The 13,373-nt window shown below is 45.2% G+C and overlaps 1 long non-coding RNA gene across 2 annotated transcripts; it reads right to left on the bottom strand.

Annotated features, from left to right (window-relative positions):
* Positions 1-2,447: 2,447 nt before the first annotated feature.
* LOC306797984 lies at positions 2,448-9,402 on the bottom strand. Of its 2 annotated transcripts, none has more exons than XR_013773255.1 (3): positions 8,673-9,402; positions 8,205-8,292; positions 2,448-6,559 (listed from the first exon to the last, which is right to left on the bottom strand). It is a non-coding gene; the product is annotated as an uncharacterized lncRNA (long non-coding RNA). The 2 variants fall into 2 exon arrangements; XR_013773256.1 differs by having other exon boundaries at positions 2,448-6,556.
* Positions 9,403-13,373: the final 3,971 nt, after the last annotated feature.

The following is a 13,373-nucleotide window of genomic DNA, read 5'->3' as shown; positions in this document are numbered from 1 at the left end:
GGGAGTTCAAAGACCTTGAAGCCACAGAGCTTTTGCAAATACTTTGCTCTTTGGATTTCAGATTCTATTGCAAACCAAGAAACAACCAGGAAGCACAAAATGGTAAAAAAATTATAAAATACTAATTATTGCTGGCCAACCCTCCACCTTAACATAACAGAAAGCTGTTCTTAGTTTGAATTTAAAATGCAGTTTGATAACAGGAGAAGTGTTTGAATCCCCTTTTAAGCTCATTTAGACTTGGGGCTTACTGCCAGTAGCAGACTGCCCCAGTGCCTGTGGCACAGAGCACTGCAGGCATTGCCTATTCCCACAGAAAGGGCCATGCAGGACATTTTCCTGGAAAAGCTCATGGTCATGGTCACAGGCTCTTTGCTGAGCTGGACAGATGCAGTTGGACAAATCCATTTGATTCCAGTAGGATTTCTCATGGGTTGGGTCTGTGGCTGGGCTGACAGCTAAGTTTGCAGTACTGGATCAATACCTTCCTGCTCTAAAATAATGCCAGGGTTATTTACTGGATACAGTTAATTAAGGGTGAGTGAAGGCAGTCAGAAGGTCTGTCAGATTGTCTGTCCATCTATTTGGTTACTTATTTGTCCAACCAGTGCTGCAGCTGCTCCTACCTCCTGGGCAATGGATAACCAAGTGTTTTGGTAAAGTCTGTCCCATTTATACTATGTCATAATTTTAAAAATTAATTTGGATATAGGTTTTATTTTAGTAAGTCCTCCTAGGAACTTCCCTTGGGTTTTGTTCTGATGTGGAGGTAGAAGGGGGTGAAAGAGGTCTGGTTCAAAAGGCAGAGTTTTGGTGTGGCTCTGGTCTCTCAAGCATACCCTGGCTTGGTGCTGACACACAGCAAATACCTGAGCTGGGCCAAAGCACCTAACTCAGTGTGGGAGCAGAGGTTCACTGCCATAAATTAGGTAGGAATAGGGAAAACCACTGATTTCTGCCATCCAGCAGTTCATTCCTGTTCTTATTCTCATTAGCAATGTATAAAAAATATATTGCAAGACTTGACTCTTCTCTCCAGAGCCAATAACATCTCCTGTGCCAGGTGGAGCAATAATTCAAAATAGGGCAGACCTAGGAGAGAGTTAGATGGGGTTAGGAAGCAAATTCCAGAACTCCAGCTCCACTGCACCTGGTTCCTTGCTGCTAAAGGCTGAGTAAGGAGAAACTTAATATTGCTGCTCTGCAGCAACACTGGAAGATTGTAATTTCCATTCCATTCAAATTTTAACATGAAAAAAAGTATTTATGTGGCTTGATAAGTTCCACGCATGCTTCCCACCTGTTTCCATTTTAATGCAAAAATAGAAACTCTTTAGTTCATATCTTGTTTCCAAGTTGGCAGACGTCCTGGGTCACTCAGTAGTGCTATAACTTAGAGTATGATGTAGCTCTGTGTCTTTGACTGAAGAATGAAAGATGAACTCTTTAGGCACTCTTAAGGGGTGCAGTGGTGCAAGACTGGTAATAGATGCCATAGAAGGGCTTAGGCTGGAATTAGAACTAGGTTCCCAACTACTGTTTGGAAAGGACATCAGAAAATCTGTTAATCAGGGAAAAAAAGCTTATCTAAAAATTATGTTTCTGCCCAAGGAGTGAATGCCTAGCCCAGCTACAAAGACCCTCCCAAAAAACCTGAACTTCATTCAGTGTTACTGATCCAAGGGCAGCCACTGAGCTGCCCCAGCCTGAGGACCTGCTTCATGTACAGCTTGGCAACATGGAGAAAGGTTCTTTTTAAAACTGTGGGTGATGTCAAGAATAAAAGACTTTAGTGAATAATCTTGAATAAGGAGCAAGCAGTAAACAAAGAGGCACTGTGGAATTTACAGACAAATTAATGAATTGGTCTCTTGTAAAATGGATGGCATTTTACTCAAGGATGCAGCAGACACTTTCAGCCCTTCAAATTTCTACCAAGTGTTAGAGGCTGAAGATGAAAAAGAGAGATGCTAATCTGTGATGGGATTGCATCTGTCCTGAGAGTTTTGATACATTCAGGCTGGACATCAGGAGGAACTTCTTCAGTGGCAAGGTTGGTAAACACTGCCATGGGCTGCCCAGGGAGGTGGTGTTCAAGAAATGACTGAATGTGGCACTCAGAGCCACTGTCTGGTTGACAAGGTGCTGATCAAGGCTGGCTCAATGATCTCAGAGATCTTTTTGAACCTCAGTGATTCTGTGATAGGCTGGATGAAAACTGATGCATTATCCCATCTCCAGCACACCTGGATTGGCTTCAGTGCTGAGATCAGTCCTGCAGCTGAAATGGGTTTCCTGGTGAAATGGGAAAATTCAGCTGGACAGTCTGGGAGTCCCTGCACCTCCATCACCTCCCACCCAGCCACGTTAGACCTCCCTTTCTGTGCACAGAAATAACAGCTCCCAGCATGGCAGGGTGCTGTTGTCACAAGTGTAGTTTCTGGAGTCAATGAGAAGAGAAAAAAAAAAAGTTAAAAAGAACTCATTCTCCCTCAGCTCTTTGGCAGAAGAGCAATAATTTCAGTGCACACCCCCCACCAATGCTCTGCTGGGTTATAGCAGTGGTGTACCCTGCAATGAAACACCACAGCTGTGCTCTGCTCTGCCTGAGACAGGAATGAAATGTTCTCTCCTCCTCTTCTGTTTGAAACATGGGTAACAGGATTTTGGATTACACTACCTGAGTGGTCAACATCCAAATTATTTATCCAGATGAAGTGCAGCAGGGCAAAGAATCCCACCCAAAAAACCTGTGGTGTTACTTCAAATATGTTTCTGAGTATTTCCATGCTTGCAGCTCTCCTGTGTAGGTGTCTAGTGATTCCCACTGATTATATAACCATATGTTTTATTTTGCTCTTAAAAAAAAAAAATTCAACACATTTCTGTGACATGTTAGATTAGCTAAAATAACACATATAATAATCCTGCCCTTATTGAATTTAATGCCACCATTCCCTGATTCAGGATTAGGCCCCAGTGAGGAAAAGTGGAAGTGTGTGAAAGTGATTGGGACTGTAAATGCAGTCCCCTACACTGGGGACACACTGATCTCATTTAGTACAGAAATAATATTTTTCCATGACCTGGATGTACACAGATGGTCCAGTCCTGCACAGTACAGGAAAAGCTCCTACTGAACTAAGAAGAGGAAAATCAGGTTGAAGATTTGGGACTGCAATTGAGGTCACTACAGCAGGATCAGTGTGGTTGGAAATATGCAGATATTGCAGTTTTTCTTTGGAAAAAGCTGTGGTGCTCAACTCTGAAGAGTCACAGTAAGAATTGCACAATTTCTGCAGTAAATCCCAGCTGCCCTTCACTGAGGCTCTCTGCAAGCACCAGGCTCATGTTTGTGATGCAGTTCTGCACTGGATGATCTGCATGTCCAGCAAACAGGTTCTCCAGGTGCAAAGTGCTGCACGGAGCAACACCCAGAGGGGGAACGCTCAGAAACTCCTGATAACTCCATGTGGCACCACAACAGAGCCAGGGCACACCTGAGTCACAGTGCTCAGGGATGCTTCCCAAACACACAGCTTCCAAGGATGAGGCACAAGTTGAGCCTCAGGTGAAGTTTATCACAAGTTTGGCCCTTCCTGCCAAACCCTGGGACAGCCAACTGATGGGGAGGTGAGAACGACGTGGGGTAACAGCAGAGGTGACATTTTGTGACACAAGGGGATGGCCTGGCAATGCCCTGTGGGGTTTCACACTGCCATGAGGGCTAAGCTTCCAGAACTGGATCTGGGTACAGCAAGGGGAAAAGTCTCTGCAGCCAGAGTGTGCAAGCAGGGCAGTTTCAGGTGAACTCAGTTCCAGTGTAGCTGAGAATTCCATGGCAAGAGGGCAGCTGAGAGCAGCAATGGGTATTTTCCAGGCACACCAAGCCAAGCCCAGCTCTCAGCTCTCCTGCAATAGGGCATTCAGGACACATTCTGTGTGTTTGGCTGGTGAACTTTAGGAATTCAGTGCCAAAGGTGTGCAGGTCACCTGTAAACAGAAGTGATTCTGGTTCTGCCAATAAAAGGCACTGTTGTAGCTGAGTCTTTCTGACCAACCTGTGCTCCATGGTCTGCACGACCAACAAGGACAGACTGCAAGTTTTTAAAAATAATAATAAGCTGACAAATGACATATCTCTGCCTGGGGAATGAAATACTTGACACACCAGATGGGCCTTCTTATCACTGAATTCTCCTGCTTACCCACTCAATATTGATAACATGCTCTGAGGAGTTCAGAGAGTCGTGCCAATAAACACAAATGCCTAAAAACTGTCTGCAGCAAGGCTTCATGATAAGAGATGAGAAAAGAAAGTTCTTTCCTGCAGTTATAAGGAGTTAAAAGCTGTCTTTTTGGAGGATGGGTATAAATCTCTGAACATTCACAGTCACTGGAGGTCACTGTGGGTGCCCTCAAGGCCTTGGCTGGTGTCTGCCACACGTCTGTGTGTGAGAGAGGTTTCATGCATTACTTAGAACTGAGTTGTTGAAATACTAATGTGATAGTGTTCAGACATATTCATAAACAGTCTGGTAAAAAGGATGAACAGAGAGAAGAGAAATTTTGCAGATGATGCAAATCTGGCCACAAAGCACTGCTGAAATGGTTTGTGATCCTGAGTAGCCAGGCAGTGAAATGGCTGATGCAGGGCAGTGTCAACAAAGGCAGAGCACGTGCAGAACACTCATCCTCACTGTACTTCCACACAGATGAGCCCTAAAAATAACATTGAGCAGAGAGGGCTAGGAGGCCTTTGCAAATATCATTTAAAGTCCATCAGAAGAGACAACAGTCAGGTTAGGAATGAGTTGGCAAAGAGGCAGGAACAAATCAGAAAACATCATTACAGCACTTCTCGGTGAAACTGCATCTCCATGGTAGTGTGTTTTCTGGCCATGGGACCCAAAAAGAGTTGGGCTGAACTGGAAAGCACAGGAAGGAAAGCATTCAGGATGAGGAGAGATGGACAACAGCTTCCACAAAGATGGAAAAATAAGCAGATGAGGAGCCTTTAAGGTGAAAGGGGTGACAGAAGCAGAAGGTTCAGTAAAGGTCTGTCAGATCATGACTGACACAGAAAAAAGCAAATAGGAACTGGCAGTTCACTGGTTCTCCTAAGGATTAGAGGGACCTGGTGGTGCTGTCACACAAGAAGGTTTAAACCAACAGAAGGAAGTACTTTTTCATACAAAGCATAATTAAATTGTGGAACTCATTGCCACAGGATGTTGCGGAGGCCAAAAGTTATAAATGGCTTGAGAAAGGGATCAAAAACACTTGAGGAGGATGGATCCATGGGTGGCTGTTAAAACACTGGTCTGGAGGCAGCCTCTGCTTCGGGAAGTCCATAAACCGCGGATTGCCTGGAGCAGGGAGGGCACAGCAGGGGAGGGATTGATCCTGCATTGCCTGCAGCACCTCCTGGCTATGCTGGGAGATACTGGGATACTGGGACATACTGGGATACTGGCCCACGGGGCCTTTTGCTGTGACACTGGTTAGGTCCCAGCTCTGCTGTCTCTTCTAACCTTAATTAAAGAAAACCCCAAAAAGCAACAAAAGCACAACCCAAAATGGAGGAGGGGGAAGAGGCAGCCCCAGCCCTCCACACACTGTTAGTAGGCAGCCTGGTCCTTGTTTTATTTTCTTTAGAGTGGACTTTGTGTTGCAAGTGGCAGGAAGCCATGAACCACAAAAATAAAATAATTCTAACCCTAGTGCTAAGTAAGGAAAACAAAGATGGCTCAGCAATTAGCAGCATTATATATGTTAGTACTAAGTAACAACAGATGTCAGGACTTGAGCCCTTTGCATTCCTCGCAATCCTTTGGAAACCAAAGCCTTTTGACGTCGCTATACATTATTGCAGTTATTTTGGGGCTGAGAGAACAGCAAAGGCTCTTTGAATGCTGAAATATGTAGGTTGCTAGGGCTGGTTGGGTCTTACCTGCATCTCCTCCCCATCCTGTGTCCCTTGCTGCCTTCCCGGGCTGGTGTGTGCTGTAAACCCTGCTCTGTAAAGACATGCGCTGGCCATGAGTCATTAGCAAGCATGCGAAGCTAATTGGCAAAATACTCATAAAAGATTTTGAAGGTGGGTTAATTACAATTCATTACACTGTAAACTGTCCCCAGGCTATTGTTAAAAAATGCAGGAGTTTCAAGGTCCAGTATTTTATGATTCATTTTGCCATGCAGTGAAAAACAGACTCTATATCAAACTACATTCATTATAGTTAAGACCACAAAATCTTTATTGGTTTTCCCAACATTCCCTCCTTGTTATATGCATTCATATGGACTGCACATTTCTAGCAATTGGCAAGAAGGCATGAAATAAAATTTATTATATTTTCTTACTTCTACTTGGTTTTACCTTAAAAACTGCCTGTTCTTGTTGTTTTACCTCTTCCTGACTCAATTTGAGCTGATAGGATGGGACATCAAAAATAAACAGAGCAATGACTGGGAACAACTGCCACACTGATGATTTAGTGTGATGAATCTGGATGCTGCATGTACACACAGGAATTTCAGCTCCAAGAGGATACTGCTAATGAAACAGAAATAGCTTCTCCTTCCAGGATAATAGATAATTAAAAAAAATTCAGAATAGACACATTTTTACCAGTAACTGGTATTTCCAGATGGAGGCTCTTGTAATTAAACTCAGGATGCACCTTCAGAGCCATAAAGGTACCATTTTATTCACATGAGTGGGTGTGGGGAGTCATACACCCCACATGCTCTGCTGGACCTTTGTCTCCTCAGAGCCAAATTCTCCAGCTCATAAAAGAAGATAACAGAGCCTTTGACTGTCTTTGCTGATGCCAGGACTGTCAAATACTAGTGAGTAACTTGGTATAATTCTCAATACTGCTGTGTTGAGAAAAATTTAATAGAGGACCCAGCTGTGACCCCTGTGGGACCAAAGCCAAGCACTGCTCATCAGTGCCACCTTTGTGCCCTTCTCCAGGGTGCTCCTTATCTCCTTGTGCTGGCTGGCACTTGGGCTCTCCTTTCAAGTTTAAATGGTGCCATTCAGCCAGGCTTTGCTGAGCTCTGCTGGGCTGGCCCTGTCTGTGTGTGACTGCACCCAGTCCTGCTCTGCAGGTACAAATATGTCCCTCAGAGAGTCATTGTGGGCAGTCCTGGCTCGGCCAAGCTAATTTTGGGGTTAACACATAAACATATCATTATTGCAAAGTAAATGATGGAGGTGACCAGGGACTACGGCTCTCCCCCATGAAAAATGTTGATGACATGGATGGATTTGGTTCTTTCAGTTAATATTTTACTTTTTGACTTTTTTGAGGTGATGGGGAGAGGGGGAATACTGAAGAAATCTCTCACTCGGCCAATCATTGAATTGTTGGTCTTTGTTTTTTCTTGTTCCCTAAATCTTTCAATGAAATTGGACATTTTTGGAGGCAAAGTTTTTCATTCAATTGAAAAATGCCTTCTCCATTACGATAGAATATTAATAGCAAAAACCAACCCAAACCCTTCCAGCTTGAAATTGGCCATGTGGGAATATCAGTTTGTTCTGGTAAAACTCTGTAATGGATTTATTGCAGCATGCAATGTTTTTGTTTGCATTAACGTAGTGTGAAGTGATAAATATCTTGGGTTGGTTCTTTTGTCTGAGGTTTCTCTGGGAAACTGAATTTTCTTAAATGACAGTGTCAGAACTGCTGCATTTTTTAGGAGCAGGACTCTGGTTCCCAGCAGAGAAGACAGAATACTGATGTGAGCACTTCTGATACTTGCCCTGGGTGTTTTGCCAGGCCCCACATCTGCTCTGCCACCCTGGGGCTGATCCCTTCTGAATGATGTCACTGGAAGCTGTGACATTGGGAATGGAGATCAAGGGGTCACCTGCAGGATTTGTTATGGCAGCATTTTCCTACCAGGAGATGCACCACATGGATGTGCCTCTTCCTTTCCCTCCTGAAATGGTCTGGTGGGGACCAAGAACTGGGCAAATCCCAGAAGTTTTTCCCAGTGCAGCAGCCAGAGCTCAGCTGGGCGTTGGGAGCACAGAACTGGAAATCAGAGTTCAGTGACAGTGATATTTATGGGTACTCTGACTAATCTCTGTGCTGGGACCCAACAACTACATCCAAAAACACTAGCAAATATTCTTTTGCCTTGCTTTGTTTTGGTAAGAGCTGTAGCTGTTCCTGTTGCCATCTCACCTGGAAGCAGCACATGGAGCAACTCTGGCAGCTTCACTTTGTGACATTTAGCAATGTCAGTGCTGTCATTGGACAGATGGACCAGGGACTGAAATGGAAACAAAGGAGGAACACATGAGTGACCAAACTTTTCCAAAATCTCCCAGATATTTGTTTCTAGTGGTGGAGATATTTTGCAAGTGGCAGGTGTCAGTATTAAGTATTGAATTCTTCATTCTCCCTTTGGTCTCATTATAAATGTGGTATTTGTTGTTTTTAAACTAGGCTGACCCTTTTCATCACTCCTTTTTAGGGTCATTCCTCTGAAGGCTCACAGATGCTGAATTTGGGCAGGATCCTTTAGCCACAATATAATCTACAGAATATAATATAAAATATGTGAAGCTCCAAAATTTCAGAGGCTCCATTAAGAATACTGTGTAGAAATTGGGATTTTTGCCATTGGCTTGATTGGCTCCAAAATTATACCCTTGCTGCTCCTTGGAAGTCATCTTTGATTTGGAAATCATCTTGACAAGTGCTGTGATCCATTGCTCTCCAAGGAGATTCCTGCTACTTCATTGTTTCAACAAGGCTGTAAATAAGAGAAGAACTTTACTCATCCAGTGCTCCCCTGGTCCCAGCTCAACTCAGAGTACTCAGGAATGGGCAACAGCAAAATGTTAATCAAATTCCTTCAAATCTCAAAACAAATGTGAGCAGAGCTTCTCCAAGGTTACAGAAAACTCTCCATGGGAAACTGGCAACATTTCCATTTAAGATATTGTCCCAACATTTGGCATCTGTGAATCAATTGGTGAAGTGTTCAGGAAAAGAAATTTTTTTAGATATTAGGAATATATATCTATGTTTATACACATAGAATGTAAACATCCTTCTACCTCAAACAGACATACCACCTATATAAGGTTTTTCCTTGTCAGCTATGTGTGTGTGTGTGTGTGTGTGATATTTATACATGACAAGAGGGAAGTTTTCAGTCAGCTCCAGCTGGGGACCACTCACTTTGAAGACAGAGTTGTTTTCCACTTGTTTGTTTAACAAACTTTTTGACAAATGGACTCTTCCCATCAGGAGCTGAACACCACAAAAACTGCTCTGGGATGTTCTGCCTTTGGGATGGACCATTCCTGTTGGGACTTTCCATCACTGCTGTCACTTAAGGTCTCTGGACTTTTCCATGCAGGTGTTTAGGGAGAGAGCTAATGTCAGAAATGGTTGCACACACGAGGCACCACTGTCCAGCTGTGTGTGACAGCACAACTGCCACTTTTGGAGCCAAAAGCTTGCCAACGAGATGCCATCTTTGCCACCTTTGACAACCCTGATGGGATCACTGCCTTCCTTCAGTGCAGCAGCACTGGATTTGCTCACCATGGATGTGATGAGGAGCACCTCCAGGCAGGGCACTGCATTTCTGTGCAGTGTCTGATAGAAGGCCCTTGCCTCAGCTCAGCCAGTGCTACATGGAGACAAACAGCAGTGCTTGGCAGGCTGCAGATTTCCAGCTAGAAATCTAACACCAAATAGTTCTCATTCTCTCCTGCTCTTGGCACTTGGCCTTATTCAGAATGATTTTGTTTTGGTTTGTTTTTTTAAAGAAGGCACAAGACCAGATCCTGAGGGGCCTCTATCTCCGATTCCCATTACGGTTTACATTTCACTCACTGGCAGACAGTCTCAGAAGTGTCCCAGGGTTTCCCCTTCAGATTTTAAACCAGCAGAAAGCAAGACAGCATGACCTCTCTCTGGTCCTGGAGCTGCAGCTGTAATCAGAAGCTTTATGATGAAGTTCAGCTGGAAGAGCAAAGGAGAGGAGAAAAAAACCCAACAAAATGCAAACCAAAACAGGGGAATGCCATCAAAGTCTTTCAAAGTCAGAAATTCATTTTACCTTTGTCAATGGCTGTGGTTTCCAAGGATAAAGATCAAAGTGCTGACCGTGGGCAGAGCTCTGACGAACGCTGAGCTCAGCCTGTGGAGGCCTGGCACTAGTGCCACAGTTAGACTGTGTCTAGACGAGCTCGGGGTGCTCGTGCCAGCTTTGGCAAACTCGGCACCCGAGCACTTGCATCAGAGCTGGAGCATGAGGAGTGAGGCATCCAAACTGCAGGGGGGAGACAGCAGTCAGACTCCAGCAGAGTGGAACTGGACAAAGGAAGCTTAGGGGGGAAAAGGGACAACCAACCAAACCAAAAAATAAAAACCAAAAAATCAACCCATAGAAAACCCACCCCCAGAAAGACAGCTGAGATGCACCTCATCTTTCAGGTTTTTGCATTGTGATTAATGTATACAGAAAGCTTAGATAACTGGGGGAAAGTAATGCCAAATTTTTATCAATACAGATGAGCTGGCTTCATACTTCTCCAGCCCTTTCATGTGGAAATGAGACTGCATTTGATGGGGCCAAGCCCATGTTTGAAATAGCTCAGCTGGGATGTGCTTGTGGGGAGGGTTCAGGTGCCTGTGCAGAGAATCCTGCAGCTGGACCCTTCCTGGGGACAGAAAGTGCCTCCAGCTTCCTGCCTTTCCTCTTCCTTCTGGGGAGGAGAGAAAACTCTTGCTCCATGGGATAAACACACACCAAGCCTGAGCTGATGCACAGTGCAAGGGATGAGGTGGGTTTGGTCCTGGCCCACAGGGTCCCCATGTTCCTCCACATTCTCTTGCACAGAGAATGAAGATCCCTAAAGATCCCCTGCTGCTATGTGCCAGAGGAGGAGGTGGGTAAATGGGGCAGGACACACCCACAGGTTCAGCAGCTCAGGTTATCACAGCTGGGGCCCTGCACTGCTTGCTCTGGGGCTGCAGGCTGGGACACAGGAGAGAGGAGTGATGGCACCAATCCCTGCCTGGGGCCCCCTGTGCCTGACTGAGCCTGAGGCTGTGCTGGCCCCAGGATGCCACACAGGCTGGGCACAGGGATGGGCTCTAGAAACACTGTGTGCTGCTGGACAGCCCCACCACCAGAGCATCTCAAAGCTCCCCAGGGCCTTCAAACCAAACATTGCTCCTCACAGTTACTCCGGCTCCGCCAGCCACAACAAGTTCAAAAGAAACTGCAGATTGATGTGGGCAAACATGATCTCCAATGGATGAAGACAGAGCAGAGGAGATATTTTCATAAAGCAGCTGGTTTCAGCTGTGCTTCTCACCAGGGAATGCTGCCCATTGTCAGGAGCACTGCGTAGGACTTGCTGGAAACAATGAGCTCAGAGACCGCTCACAGCTATTCTCAGTCCTGCTCCTGACTCACCTGCATGCCTCGGGTGAGTTACTGCCTGATTTGTGCCTTAGTTTACCCACTGGTAGTGGCTGAGATAGTAACAGTCTCACTGAGTGGTGAGAGGATTAGTTAATTAATATTTGGGAAACAGCTTGTGCCTTGACGTCTTTGTGCCTTTACTTACCCATCAGTAACATCAGAGATAATAACTGTCTCATGGAGAGGTACAAGGATTAATTAATTATTTGAAAAGCAGTTTGAGATTCTTGGATTAAAGGTACTATGTGAGTAAAACATATCATTAAAAACATCTCCTGGTCCTCTGTGAAGTAAAAATAAAGCTGTAGCTTCTTAGTCATTCAAATGATTAAATCATAAATACTATTTATTTTAATCTTCTCTTTAAAAATATAATCTAATCTAGGCAGTGCTATCAGCAAAATAATGAAAAATGCTTCAAATTCAGGAGATCTATCAATTTGAAGAGCTTGATTCTTAATTGCTTTTTGATGTTTATCAATGGAAAGTGAGAGCAGTTGTATTTACTGTATTTACTGTATTGCTGGGGCAGCTGGGAGGACACCCACAGTTCCTCTGCCTGCACACTCTCCTGGGCACAGCAGCTGTAGCTGCACAGGGTTTCTCACACACTCCTATTTGACCTGCTAACCAACAAGGAGGTGCAGAACAGCCCATCTTGCAGCCATATAAAGACAGCTTAAAGGCAGCTTCCCCCAAAAATGGGGGTGCACTGAAACAGGGCTGCAGGAGCAACTTCTCCTCCCAGGAATGGTGGCAAGGGGACAACTGGAGCAGGAAAAGGCACCATCAGCCTTCAATCCAGTCAGCCCTTTACACCCTGGGCAGTTCACACTGCATGTGTCTCCTAAAACTCAGCACTGAGTGGGTGTTGCACAGACCCACAGGGAGAGAGACCCCTCAGCAGTACTGACCAACACTGCACAGGAGCTGCAGGAGAAGGGATGGGGTCTCTATTTAAAATCATCTCTTATTTAGAGAGGTACATGCTAAACATGGAAACCCTTCTGGGAACTTAGTGTATATTGGGGCATAAAATACAAGCATTTGGCCCATTTCTCTTGAGTTTTTGTGCATGTTTTTGTACATAGTCCATAGGTGAAGCAGAGGCTTTCAGGATCCAGTTTTTAATTGAAAGGAGCCTCTTTTATGGTGTAACTCCTGCTGGGAACCTGCTGTGCTGGCCACCCCAACCACCACCCCACAGAGACTCCCCCAAGCTGAGGGCCTTGTCTCACCCTTTCCATGGCCTCCCACTCCTCTGTGCCCCTAGAAGAGTTTGCAGCAATCACCAGTAGCCTGTGTGGGAATGTGGGGAGGAAGAAAGGGTGTAATTGCCTTCCTGAGCCCCGGCGCTTTCATTAGTTAAATGTCCTCCCATCTTTCCATGCTAGTCCAGCTTCTGCTGAATTTTCATCAGGCCAGAAGAGGCCTTTAGGGCCATTTGGAAGCAGCCATCAGATAAAAGTGATTGTCATCCTCCTTATGTGGCAGGCAGGGAAGCAGACACGGGCAGACTGGTCACACAGGAAGGAGAGAGGAGGGACCCAGTGACTCAGAGCTTTTGACTCCCAGCTTGAGACGCCGTTCCAACCAAGCATAAAAGCACATGGTTATCTCAACTCATGAATAATCCCATTGATTTAAGCCATGAACTCCAACATCCAGGCCTTCACCATCTGACTACACTCACCAAGAGTGGATAAAGAGGTGTGCAGGTCTGGGTATTCCTCTTGACGTAGAGGAATGGCAGCAGTTTCCCTGGTTCAGGTTTTTAAGAGAACCAGCAATGGGGATGAAGAAGTGGCTTGGTCCCCAGAATGAGGAGACCCTCAGGGGTGATGGAGGTCTCACCTGATGGAGGGCTGTGTGGTGCTGCTTGGTGCCATTGACCTCAGTGG

Source organism: Erithacus rubecula (assembly GCF_903797595.1).
Source record: "Erithacus rubecula genome assembly, chromosome: 2".
NCBI classification, from domain to species: Eukaryota; Metazoa; Chordata; class Aves; order Passeriformes; family Muscicapidae; genus Erithacus; species Erithacus rubecula.
The sequence above is the reverse complement of the archived record's forward strand: the minus strand, read 5'-3'. Positions and strand labels throughout refer to the sequence as shown.